Here is a 13,959-nt window from a genome sequence, read left to right as displayed (position 1 = left end):
ATCTCGGGGTGCACAGGACTGTTTTCATTACCACACATCCTATCGTCCACCCTGTCATGTCCTCTGTCTCCTATTATATATATATATAGATATATATATATATCTATATATATATATAGAGAGATATATATATATATACACACACACATATATATACACACACACACGTGCCTTTTATTCTAACAAGTCTGCAGAAAGCCAGCAGCAGTCCACCCCCTTTTTCATTTCCCTAATGTTCCCCTGCCATACGCACCTTTCCTGACCCCTAATTTCATTTCCCTAACCTGCTCGCCATCATCATCATGATGTACAGCACACTCCCCCCCACGCTCCCTTTTTTTTTGTCCAATATGAATGTGAATATTTGTAGGAATAATATGAAAAGAAAGTGAAAAAAATAAAAAAAATAGCCATTGAGGTGAACCTTGCTTGCTTTAATCCCTCATTTATGTGACGCCGGCTTTGGAAATGAAGCTGTCACTGTATTTTACTTCCTTTCAGCCAGGAGCTGGTATATATAATCAAAAACCACACACACATCCAGGAGAGGTGGAAATTCATTCCGGAGTTAGAAGCAGGAGGCTCACCTTGTCTCCTACAGAGGGAAATCACGGGATATGTTGGAGACAGAGAGGAATTATGGGTAAATGCACCAGTGGAGGAATGATGGGCTATACAATCTCTGACTCTAATCTGAGATCGCTGACACGTGCCATTCATTTCACACCAATATTCCCCTGCAGGAGCGTGGGGCACGTTTTTTTTTTGTACTCATATTGAAACTGTTATTGCTAATTCATGGAAGACAAAACGTTGACGCCTCAGTCTACCAATATGATCACAAATACAGTTTATATGACGACATTTGAATATGATGCAGAATTTAAGTGTTATAGGTTTATCTCTACCTTTTCTTCAAACATGTTTAGGTTATTCATATTTTAGTTTAGTAGCCATGAAGACAGATAACTAGAGCATTGCATTGATGACATCTATGTAAAGAGAGGCTTTACATCACGTGGTGCATAGACTTGTACTGCCATCTAGTGGTCAGACAGGGAACACTCAATGTCAAAGGCAGGAATACACATTCAATACACATTTGCAAACTACAACTATTAGGCTACTTCTAATACAACAGTAACAATAACTCTAAACACAACATACTGCATACTATTCAAAACGAAAAGTAAATAAGATTAACTGAAGGAAAATAAAGTATGTTCCCCCAATTGTTCACTTAATGTCAAGGGCAGGAATACACATTCAATAGACAAGTGGTTTTCAACCTTGTTTCAGTGATGTACCACCTGTGAACATTTTTTTAATTCAAGTACCCCCTAATCAGAGGAAAACATTTTTGGTTGGAAAAAAAGAGATAAAGAAGTAAAATACAGCACTATGTCATCAGTTTCTGATTTATTAAATTGTATAACAGTGTAAAATATTGCTCATTTGTAGTGGTCTTTCTTGAACTATTCTAAAAAAAGATATAAAAAAGAGTAAAAACTTGTTAAAAGAATAAACAAGTGATTAAATTATAAATAAAGATTTCTACACATAGAAGTAATCTTCAACTTAAAGTGCCCTCTTTGGGGATTGTAGTAGAGATCCATCTGCATTCATGAACTTAATTCTAAACTTTTCTTCACAAAAAAAATACATCTTTAACATCAATATTTATGGAACATGTCCACAAAAAATTTAGCTGTCAACACTGAATATTGCATTGTTGCATTTCTTTTCACAGTTTATGAACTTACATTCATATTTTGTTGAAGTATTATTCAATAAATATATTTATAAAGGATTTTTGAATTGTTGCTATTTTTCAATTGATTGATTGATTGATTGAAACTTTTATTAGTAGATTGCATAGTACAGTACATATTCCGTACAATTGACCACTAAATGGTAACACCCTAATAAGTTCTTCAACTTGTTTAAGTCGGAGTCCACGTTAATCAATTCATGGTACAAATATATACTATCAGCATAATACAGTCATCACACAAGTTAATCATCATAGTATATACATTGAATTATTTACATTATTTACAATCCAGGAGGTGGGATGAGGAGCTTTGGTTGATATCAGTACTTCAGTCATCAACAAATAAATACATTTATAAAGAATTTTTGAATTGTTGCTATATTTAGAATATTTTTTGAAAAATCTCACGTACCCCTTGGCATACCCTCAAGTACCCCCAGGGGTACGCGTACCCCCATTTGAGAACCACTGCAATAGACAATTGAAAACTACAACTATTAGGCTACTTCTAATACAACTGTAACAATAACTCTAAACAGGACATACTGCATACTATTAAAACGAAAAATAAACAAGATTAACTGAAGGAAAAGAAAGTATTTTCCCCCAATTTTTTTATTTATTTAAATTCTCAACAATATGCCTACACATTGTTCTAAAATAGGGGTACCCACACTTTTTATGCATGCGAGCTACTTTTTAAATGGGATCTACCTCATTCATATATATAAGTTATATTTATTTATTTATGAAAGAGATGTTTTTGTTAACAAGTTAAAGGTGTTTAATGATAATACAAGCATGTTGAACACATAGTTTCCTTTCTTTCATGAAGACGAGAATATAAATTGGTGTATTACCTGATTCTGATGACTTGAATGTAGGGCTGGGCGATGCATTGATATACTCGATATATTGTGGGTTTGTCTCTGTGCGATATAGAAAATGACAATATCGTGATTTTCGAGTTTACGTTCTCACACATTTGCTTTGAGCTGCGGGCATTACACTACAGGCTCTTCTCGCTTTTTCTTGTGTCTCATTCTCACAGACAGCAAGTGCACGTTCTTACACACGTCACATACTGTCACGTCATACGTCACATACGTATACGCTTTCACGGAGCAGAGAGGTAGCAGCATGGTAACATTAGCTGTGATGCTAACAGAGCCGTGCGAGTGATTATACGAGAGAAAGAAGGTGCAAAAGAAGGAAGAATTAATTCCCAAGAAAAACAGCAGTTTGGCGGTGGTTTGGCAAAAGCGTTGCTATAAAAAGTAGTATTACTGCTAATATGTAGCATCATTTAAAAAGTGAAGAGTGGTTACTCCGCATGTCAACATCTCTGTTCGGTGCCACACGGCCACACCTTCAAAATGCCAATCAACACCGTATGAAAAAAAATAGTCAACAACAGAATTTAATAACATCCGTAGTAACCTACCACACAGTGAAGGATGAATACTATTTGATTTCCTATTATGCAGCTAATCTTTATTTGACACTTAAAATGTCTCTGACATTTCTGTTTGGAAATGACACAAATGTTTGTGCCACTGCTTAATAACTGTTTAATAAATAAAGTTTTGGTCAATTGACTTAGTTATTTCTTTGTCTGCATGAAAGTTTAAAATGAGCATATATTAATGCAGTATGAAGAAGAATGTTTTAATGCAGACACATAGAATCATCATACTGCTGTGATTATATGCATCAAGTGTTAATTCAAGGCTAAGGCAAAATATCGAGATATATATCGTGTAATCCGACGTGTCCTAAAAATATCGAGATAATAAAAAAAGGCCATATTGCCCAGCCCTACTTGCTTGGATTGGAATCAGACGGTAGTGATGATAACATCCGCATTTTCAAATGCAGGAGAAAAAAAAAGTCCTCCTTCCTGTCCAATACCACATTGAAGTGGTTGTTTTTTGGCATCTTAGTTGTCCAGCTTCCATACTCGTTTGTAAATACTTTACAATAAATACTCTGTGTCTTGCGAGCTTGTGCACGCTAGCTTTTGGAGACTCTTATTTTGTTAGGGCAGGCAGGATGAAGCAGCGCTTTTATTGTGAATACAGGAACTGTGCAGTCAGTCTTTAGGCTTTTGACAGGAGGTACGGCTCAGTTCAGTTCATCCATCCATCAATTTTCTACCATTTATTCCCTTTGGGGTTGCAGGGGGCACTGGTGCCTATCCCAGCTACAATCGGGCGGAAGGCGGTGTACACCCTGGACAAGTCGCCACCTTATCACAGGTAGACAGACAGACAGCATTCACACTCACATTCACACACTAGGGCCAGTTTATTTGGAACATACATACTTACAATGTAATGCATCACATGTTTGCAGTTGTTTCATTAGTTGAAATAAAAAGTGTTTCTCGCCTCCCTTACAATCTTTTTTTCCCTTCACACTGAGCTGGCAGCATGTTCCCCGGGTGCCGTGAATGTCAATCAAGTGACGAAAGTGACGTCAAAAGTGAAGATTTGTGATCGCTAATTTTTAGGTCTATTTTTTTATTGCCTGGCTGGCGGTGGACTGACACAACCTCCGCGATCGACCAGTAGCTCGCGATCGACGTAATGGTCACCCCTGTTCTAAATAGGGACATCCGCTCCAGATGCAACATGATGCCATGATAAAAAATCTGAATCATTATGCAACATACTGCACGGCTTTTGGACCATTAACTTGTAACAACAAATAAATAAACAGCAAAAGTTAAAAAAGATAGATCCTCATATTATCAAAGCTCCCACCAGCCCGTTGTTATATTTATTTGAATTATTATTAAAGTGCCCACACAATGTTCTTAATTGTGTCACTCACAAGACAACCGGATGCAACAAAATGTTATGATCAAAGTCATTATTATATTATACCGTCATTTTAAATTCATATTGTGATAAAATATCTTGACTGGAAAAGTCAATAGACTGGTTTGGTCAGATAGTTAATGTATTAATTATTGTTATTATTATTATCTTTTTTCTTTCTTCTTTTTTTGTTAAGGGGCAAGCGGTGGGAAATGGATGGATGGATTGAGGGAGAAGCGGTAGAAAATAGATGGATGGATTATTTTAATTCATTTTCATTTTAGATTTCTAGTTCATGTAAGCTTCTCGCAATGGATGTGTGCAGGAGTGTGTGTGTGTGGGGGCGGGGGGGGTATTGTTTTGTTTGGTTGTATTTGCTTTGTCTTTTGTGTTTTGTTTTTCCTCTATTTGTTATTTTTTGGCTGGTGTTATTTTTGGAAAATAATTAATAAAAAAATAAATAAATAAATACAAATAATAACATCACAATACAAAAGTCTGAGTAGTCCTGGGTTCAATCCTGGGCCCAGGATCTTTCTGTGGGGAGTTTGCATGTTCTCCCCGTGACTGCGTGGGTTCCTTCCAGGTACTCCTGCTTCCTCCCACTTCCAAAGACATGCACCTGGGGATAGGTTGATTGGCAACACTAAATGGTCCTTAGTGTGTGAATGTGAGTGTGAATGTTGTCTGTCTATCTGTGTTGGCCCTGTGATGAGGTGGCGACTTGCAGCTGGGATAGGCTCCAGCAACCCCCGCAACCCGAAGACGGACAAGCGGTAGAAAATGGATGGATGGATATAATAATAAATTTGGATTATTATATATCTATATTATTTATTCCATCCATCCATCCATCATTTTCTACCGCATTTTATAAAAATAATGAACAAATAATTTTAAAAAGTGCCATTTGGCAAATCCTAACCATCCGTGATGCAGTGCACATCTACATATGGTGAACAACCTCAATAATCTTCATAAATACATAATTTTATACTTAAGTTTTACCTAATGAGGTGGCCAGTGTGTCTTTTCTGTTGGCAAAGAGTAAAAAATTTGACATTTAAAGGCCTACTGAAACCCACTACTACCCACCAAGAAGTCTGATAGTTTATATATCAATGATGAAATATTAACATTGCAACACGTGCCAATACGGCCTTTTTAGTTTACTAAATTGCAATTTTAAATTTCCCGCGAGTTTCTTGTTGAAAACGTCGCGGAATGATGCGGGTGACGTCACGGACTGTCAGGAAATATTAGCGCTGCACCACTAGCGGCTAAAAGTCGTCTGCTTTAATCGCAAAATTACACAGTATTTTGGACATCTGTGTTGCTGAATCTTTTGCAATTTGTTCATTTAATAATGGAGACTATAAAGAACAATGTTGTTGGTGGAAAGCGGTGGATTGCAGCTGTCTTTAGCACCGAGACACAGCCGGTGTTTCTTTGTTTGTTGTGAAGCAGAGCGGTCAAGCGAACATGTTTTCTCTACGTCAACCAGCATGTTTATGGATGAGGAAATTGTGATGTATACATATCTTACCGGAGACATCAGTGGATTATTCGTCGTCCTGCAGCAGCTGTCAAAAAAGGCAGCTGTGAGCTTGGCTCTTCGGCTTCTCTCTGAGACACTGCGTGTTCACCGCAGCCATCTGACCTCGAGGTATGTCTTTACAATCTTTACAATCTCACTAAAACACTATTAAAACAATAAGCAGATAAGGGATCTTCCAAAATTATCCTAGTAAATGTGTGTAATTACATCTGAAACGCTCACACTGCCGCCGCCCAGAGCCGTCATTTTTTTTTTTCTAGTCCTTCACTATCAATATCCTAATTCACAAATCTTTCATCCTCGCTCAAATTAATAGGGAAATTTTTGCTTCCTCTGTCCGAATTGCTCTTACTGGTGGTGGCTCACATTATAAACAATTTGAATATGTGTGGAGCCCTGCAACTCGTGACGTCACGCGCACATACTTCCGGTAAAGGTAGGGCTTTTCTATTAGCGACCAAAAGTTGCAAACTTTATCGTCCATGTTCTCTACTAAATCCTTTCAGCAAAAATATGGCAATATCGCGAAATGATCAAGTATGACACATAGAATGGACCTGCTATTCCTGTTTGAATAAGAAAATCTCATTTCAGTAGGCCTTTAAATGCAAATATAATTTCAGGCCCTCTTGGGCAACACTTTTACCGGTAAGTTGAGTACTACTGTATTGCATACAGGTTGCAAAAATGTTTATTTCAGCACATTTTATGCATTAATTAGGTCAAAAATGCTATACTCCTATCCATCCTAAACAGTATCCTTCACACCCCTACCTTTGCTCAGGTGGAGCTGCCATATCACGGTGGTGTGTAACGGTGCGGCGTCAGGTGTGTGTGTGTGTTGTTGTGTGTGGAAGAGGCTCTCAGATGAGATATGTGACTGGCATGCTAACACCCAGTTTTATCTGAGGCAAAAGAGAGCGACGAGGCCCCCATGCCTCCACACTATGTGCCTTTGATTAAAGTTCCTCTGGGTACACACTCTTCCAAAATCACACCGTGTGCACTTATAAATAAATTGCAGGCGGCAGCATGCACACATACAGTATATACACATGCACACCTCCTCCCATTGTGGTTTGCTGTTGTTTTGACCCAAGCCATGCGGCGTGTCCATTATGGACTTGATAGGAGGATTTGGCCAATGTTGATTCTCGACAGCCATAAATAACCTGAGTGCTTTTGTCTGAGTCACACAACAATATACAGACAATGAAATCTCTCGGTGTTATCCCACAGCGCCTTGAACACACTCCAACAATGTGATTCTGTGTAGCTGGCGCTACGAACGCGTATTTAAAAGTACTTCTCGTCCAGTGCGACTCATTTTCGGTTTCACATTATGGTTCTCACAAATAAATGATTAAAGAAATTGGTAGATGTTTTTTTTTTTTAGTTTCTTTATGAACAACATGATCCAGGAGTGAGGTTTCAATAACCTGAGAATAAACTGTACACCCCTGGTTGATGGAAGTGTGTTAGGGAATGATGACTTTCTTGTACAAACATACCAAAAATATATTTTTATCAATGTCGTATTTTTTCCCAATGAAAAATTATACAATTGGAAAAAAATATAGCATAAAAACATTGTGTCATTGAACTACCTAACATATTGAAAAAGGTGACATTTTCCTGGAAAATAAGATACATTTTCCAGTGGGGAAAAAAGTTAAGATTTTCTTTGAATAAAAGTGAACATTTTGGGGGTGGGGAGAAGGACATTTTACTGGGAAAAAAGCGGACATTTTCCTGGGGAAGAAAGGAAACATTTCCCCACGAAAGAAAAGATTTTCCCCAGAAAGAAAGTGGGCAATTTTCCTGGAAAAGGTAGACATTTTCCCTGGGAGAGAAAAGGAACATTGAGATATATATGTATGTATATATATATATATATATATATATATATATATATATATATATATATATATATATTTATATATATATATAAATATATATATATATATATATATATATATATATATATATATATATATATATATATATATATATATATATATATATATATATATATATATATATATATATATATATATATATATATATATATATATATATATATATATATATATTAGGGCTGGGCAACGATTAAAAATTGTAATCGAAGTTAATCGCACTATTTCTCCGATTAATCGCGATTAACTGCATTGTATACACAAAGCCCAATAATGAATTCAAAAGTAGTGTGTAGTGCACCTTTATTGGAATATTCTCCCACATGAACAAAAGCGCCAAAACATTTGTTGTGCAAACACAATTTAAATCAGTCCTTGTTAAACGGTAGCAGTTAAATAGCATATTTTATGAAAATCAACTTAAAAAATGTAAATACAAACATTTAAGCTTATTGCCACTGCCAGGGTATTTAAGTTATCCTGTTTGTTATGGAAAATAAATATAATCTACATACAAATCTCTGAGCCACACTCATAACATCTGAACAGGCAATTTCTGAGGTAACAGCAGAATTTTTTTTTTTATCAGGGATCTTATGTTTAAAAAACTTATATTATAGGTAGTGGGCTGTTTTAGGGAATTTTTGATCAACTTATCTGTAGTAGCAATATTAATAATGTTGTTTTTATTCTGCATAGTGCACTTAAAATAATTATGACCATATCTAGGAATTGATATGATGGGAATTTTCCAATTGTTTGCTTGGTGCTTTGATAAATTGAACGCATATGCATGGTACTATATTGTGATGTTATGAGCCAGGGAAAAAAAGAACTACCCTACCCAGCATGCAACAGGAGTGACGAGCATGTGCGGTAGCCCGGTATAGGTTGTGTCGCCATGACGGCATCTTGTATGTTGTGATATGCACGCTCTGAAAGCAAACGTTAAGAACTCAGCCAACACTCCTCGTCTGCATTATTCATAAATAGACAGACAACACATATACTCCGCTGCTTCACAGGCCGCTGGATGTAGCCGGCAAAGTATTCCCATGCTAGCTAGCCGGTCTAGCAAGCACGCGTCATTCAGTCCAAAACGGCCCGATCTATCCACACCCAGAATTGTCTGGCGGTCGTAAGTGATACCGGAGTGACCACGCTGTAAGCCAGCCATGAAATTTGCAGAATTGTCCGGTATTTTTGCCAAATGTTCCATCTTTACCAAGAGCCCCTCGACGCCGAAACCCATACGGGCGACGCCATCTTGTTAATAAAAGGCGTTAACAAAATAAAAGATTGTAAACAACATACGCAAATGTGCGATAAAATAATTGTCGGCGTTAATAGATTGATGAGTTAACTCGTAATTAACGCATTAATTTGCCCACCCCTAATATATATATATATATATATCGATATATATCGATATATAGATATATATATATATATATTTATATATATATATTTATATCTATATATCGATATATATCGATATATATATATATATATATATATATATATATATATATATATATATATATATATATATATATATATATATATATATATATATATATATATATATATTTATGAATTAGTACTTTAAAAAAAAAAAAAAAGTTTTTACCAGGAAAAAATGTCCCCTTTCTCTCCCAGGAAAAATGTCTACTTTTTCTAGGAAAATTGCCCACTTTCATTCTGGGGAAAACTTTTTCTACTGTGGGGAAATGTTCCCTTTCTTTCCCAGGAAAATGTCCGCTTTTTTCCCAGGAAAATGTTCATCAAATACCTAATGAAGCATAGGGTCAAATACAATAACTGTATCAAAACTGAAACTTTACAAAATACATACATTTTTCTTTGTATTGAGACTGTCAGGAAAGTATTATTGAACATGTTTATGATATTTAATTAATAGGAATGGGAATTTTACAAGAAGTCGGTCGCGATAAGATTCATATTCTTGTGGTGGTTCGAATCGATTTAATACAATTCTCGATTCAAACCGATTCTTGCAGTAAATCATTCGGTATAGAAATTGATTAAACCCTTTTCACATCAGGTTATGGCCTAAAATGTATTTTTTTAATTGTAATCCAAAAATTTTAATAATTATTCGCATTTGTTTTTTTTAAATAAGGGACATTTTCCAGGAAAATAGAGGGAAGTTTGTTCCAACAAATTTTTTTATTGACCAAAAAATCAATGGGTACTAATTAGTGCATACAGTATACTATATATATACAATTCATCAAACACTTTATCAAGCACAGGATCAAATACAATAGCTGTATCAAAACTTAAACTTAACAAGTTATGTAAATGTTATGCCAGATTGACACTGTCAGGGAGGTATTTGTTAAACATATTCGTGATATTTAAATAACTCTTACAACAAGCTTCGATTCAAACCGATTCTTGCACTATATTATTTGGTATAAAAAATTATAAAAACTTTTAAGAACAAGTTACAGGTCACAATAACTCTATGCACGCAGAGATGGCCTAAAAAAAATATTTAAAAAATGTACTCTTCAAGATAGGCTCCCTGAAAGGGACAATCAGTAGAAAATGGATAGGTGGATGGAAAAGATAAAAAAATGTATTGTTTTGTTTTAAATTATGAATCGATTCAAAATTGGAATTAATAGGATTTTTTTACACTGAATTTATGTAACTTAGTTCATTGCGTTTTCATTATTTTTGCATCAAATCATGCTGACAATTTTATTGAATAAATGTTTGTCCAGAAATTGTGTTTAAAAGTGTGATTTTGTAAAATACAGTGTTTTAAATTTCAGTGCAAAAAGATTAAGTGAAAAAAAATACGTTTCTTAAAACTCAGGATATATTTCCTGTAATCAGTGTCTCGGAGCCCGCCAATGAGGTGTCAAGCTTGTGATCACGTGACATGGGTCTTCCTCAGGCATACAGTCATCTTGTACATTTAATTTCTATAAAATCAAATTGTTCAACTATTTTTTCTTCTATGAAATGTCAGAATAATTTGATGTAAAAAAAAAATGTACAAAAATACAGTTCAGAAAAAAATGTATTTTTAAACTCAGAGGACTCATAATTGATATAAATGACATAAATTCCATCCATCCATCCATCCATCTTCTTCCGCTTATCCGAGGTCGGGTCGCGGGGGCAGCAGCCTAAGCAGGGAAGCCCAGACTTCCCTCTCCCCAGCCACTTCGTGTAGCTCTTCCCGGGGGATCCCGAGGCGTTCCCAGGCCAGCCGGGAGACATAGTCTTCCCAACGTGTCCTGGGTCTTCCCCGTGGCCTCCTACCGGTTGGACGTGCCCTAAACACCTCCCTCGGGAGGCGTTCGGGTGGCATCCTGACCAGATGCCCGAACCACCTCATCTGGCTCCTCCCGATGTGGAGGAGCAGCGGATTTACTTTGAGTTCCTCCCGGATGACAGAGCTTCTCACCCTATCTCTAAGGGAGTGCCCCGCCACACGGCGGAGGAAACTCATTTTGGCCGCTTGTACCCGTGATCTTATCCTTTCGGTCATGACCCAAAGCTCATGACCATAGGTGAGGATGGGAACGTAGATCGACCGGTAAATTGAAAGCTTTGCCTTCCGGCTCAGCTCCTTCTTCACCACAACAGATCGGTACAACGTCCGCATTACTGAAGACGCCGCACCGATCCGCCTGTCGATCTTACGATCCACTCTTCCCCCACTCGTGAACAAGACTCCTAGGTACTTGAACTCCTCCACTTGGGGCAGGGTCTCCTCCCCAACCCGGAGATGGCACTCCACCCTTTTCCGGGAGAGAACCATGGACTCGGATTTGGAGGTGCTGATTCTCATTCCGGCCGCTTCACACTCGGCTGCGAACCGATCCAGTGAGAGCTGAAGTTCCCGGCCAGATGAAGCCAACAGGACCACATCGTCTGCAAAAAGCAGAGACCCAATCCCGCGGCCACCAAACCGGAACCCCTCAATGCCTTGACTGCGCCTAGAAATTCTGTCCATGAAAGTTATGAACAGAATCGGTGACAAAGGGCAACCTTGGCGGAGTCCAACCCTCACTGGAAACGTGTCCGACTTACTGCCAGCAATGCGGACCAAGCTCTGACACTGATCGTACAGGGATCGGACTGCCATAATAAGACAGTCCGATACCCCATACTCTCTGAGCACTCCCCACAGGACTTCCCGAGGGACACGGTCGAATGCCTTCTCCAAGTCTACAAAACACATGTAGACTGGTTGGGCAAACTCCCATGCACCCTCAAGAACCCTGCCGAGAGTATAGAGCTGGTCCACAGTTCCACGACCAGGACGAAAACCACACTGTTCCTCCTGAATCCGAGGTTCGACTATCCGGCGTAGTCTCCTCTCCAGTACACCTGAATAAACCTTACCGGGAAGGCTGAGGAGTGTGATCCCACGATAGTTGGAACACACCCTCCGGTCACCCTTCTTAAAGAGAGGGACCACCACCCCGGTCTGCCAATCCAGAGGTACCGCCCACGATGTCCACGCGATGCTGCAGAGTCTTGCCAACCAAGACAGCCCCACAGCATCCAGAGCCTTAAGGAACTCCGGGCGGATCTCATCCACCCCCGGGGCTTTGCCACCGAGGAGCTTTTTAACTACCTCAGCAACCTCAGCCCCAGAAATAGGAGAGTCCACCACAGATTCCCCAGGCACTGCTTCCTCATAGGAAGACGTGTTGGTGGGATTGAGGAGGTCTTCAAAGTATTCCTTCCACCTATCCACAACATCCGCAGTTGAGGTCAGCAGAACACCATCCGCACCATACACGGTGTTGACAGTGCACTGCTTCCCCTTCCTGAGGCGGCAGATGGTGGTCCAGAATCGCTTCGAAGCCATCCGGAAGTCATTTTCCATGGCTTCCCCAAACTCTTCCCATGTCCAAGTTTTTGCCTCTGTGACCGCCGAAGCTGCACACCGCTTGGCCTGTCGGTACCTGTCCACTGCCTCTGGAGTCCTATGAGCCAAAAGAACCCGGTAGGACTCCTTCTTCAGCTTGACGGCATCCCTCACCGCTGGTGTCCACCAGCGGGTTCTAGGATTACCGCCACGACAAGCACCAACTACCTTGCGGCCACAGCTCCGATCTGCCGCCTCGACAATAGAGGTGCGGAACATGGTCCACTCGGACTCAATGTCCAGCACCTCCCCCGTGACATGTTCAAAGTTCCTCCGGAGGTGGGAATCGAAACTTTCTCTGACAGGAGACTCTGCCAGACGTTCCCAGCAAACCCTCACAATGCGTTTGGGCCTGCCAGGTCTGTCCGGCATCCTCCCCCACCATCGCAGCCAACTCACCACCAGGTGGTGATCGGTAGAAAGCTCCGCCCCTCTCTTTACCCGAGTGTCCAAAACATGAGGCCGCAAATCCGATGACACAACTACAAAGTCGATCATGGAACTGCGGCCTAGGGTGTCCTGGTGCCAAGTGCACATATGGACACCCTTATGTTTGAACATGGTGTTTGTTATGGACAAACTGTGACGAGCACAGAAGTCCAATAACAAAACACCACTCGGGTTCAGATCCGGGCGACCATTCTTCCCAATCACGCCTCTCCATAATGACATAAATTCATTGTTTAAAAAAAAAAAAGAAATATGTTTTGGAAATAAAGACACAAATTAACTTTCATACAAAGGCTGTTGCTTCTGGGGAAATATAAAATATCACGAACATGCAAGGTTAATTTAAAAACAAATTTCCCTATTTAAAATTCGAAGAAATTGGACTTACGTCTATTTACTTCACGCCCTGTAACCCTCATACTATGTACAAATACCTTTTAAAATATTAACATTTATTATCAGCATTTAACATCAGACTATTTTACACTGTGGCTATTTACATACTGTATTAAATTATA

This window comes from Nerophis ophidion, linkage group LG15, assembly GCF_033978795.1.
Source record: "Nerophis ophidion isolate RoL-2023_Sa linkage group LG15, RoL_Noph_v1.0, whole genome shotgun sequence".
In the NCBI taxonomy this organism is placed as follows: domain Eukaryota; kingdom Metazoa; phylum Chordata; class Actinopteri; order Syngnathiformes; family Syngnathidae; genus Nerophis; species Nerophis ophidion.
The sequence above is the reverse complement of the archived record's forward strand: the minus strand, read 5'-3'. Positions refer to the sequence as shown.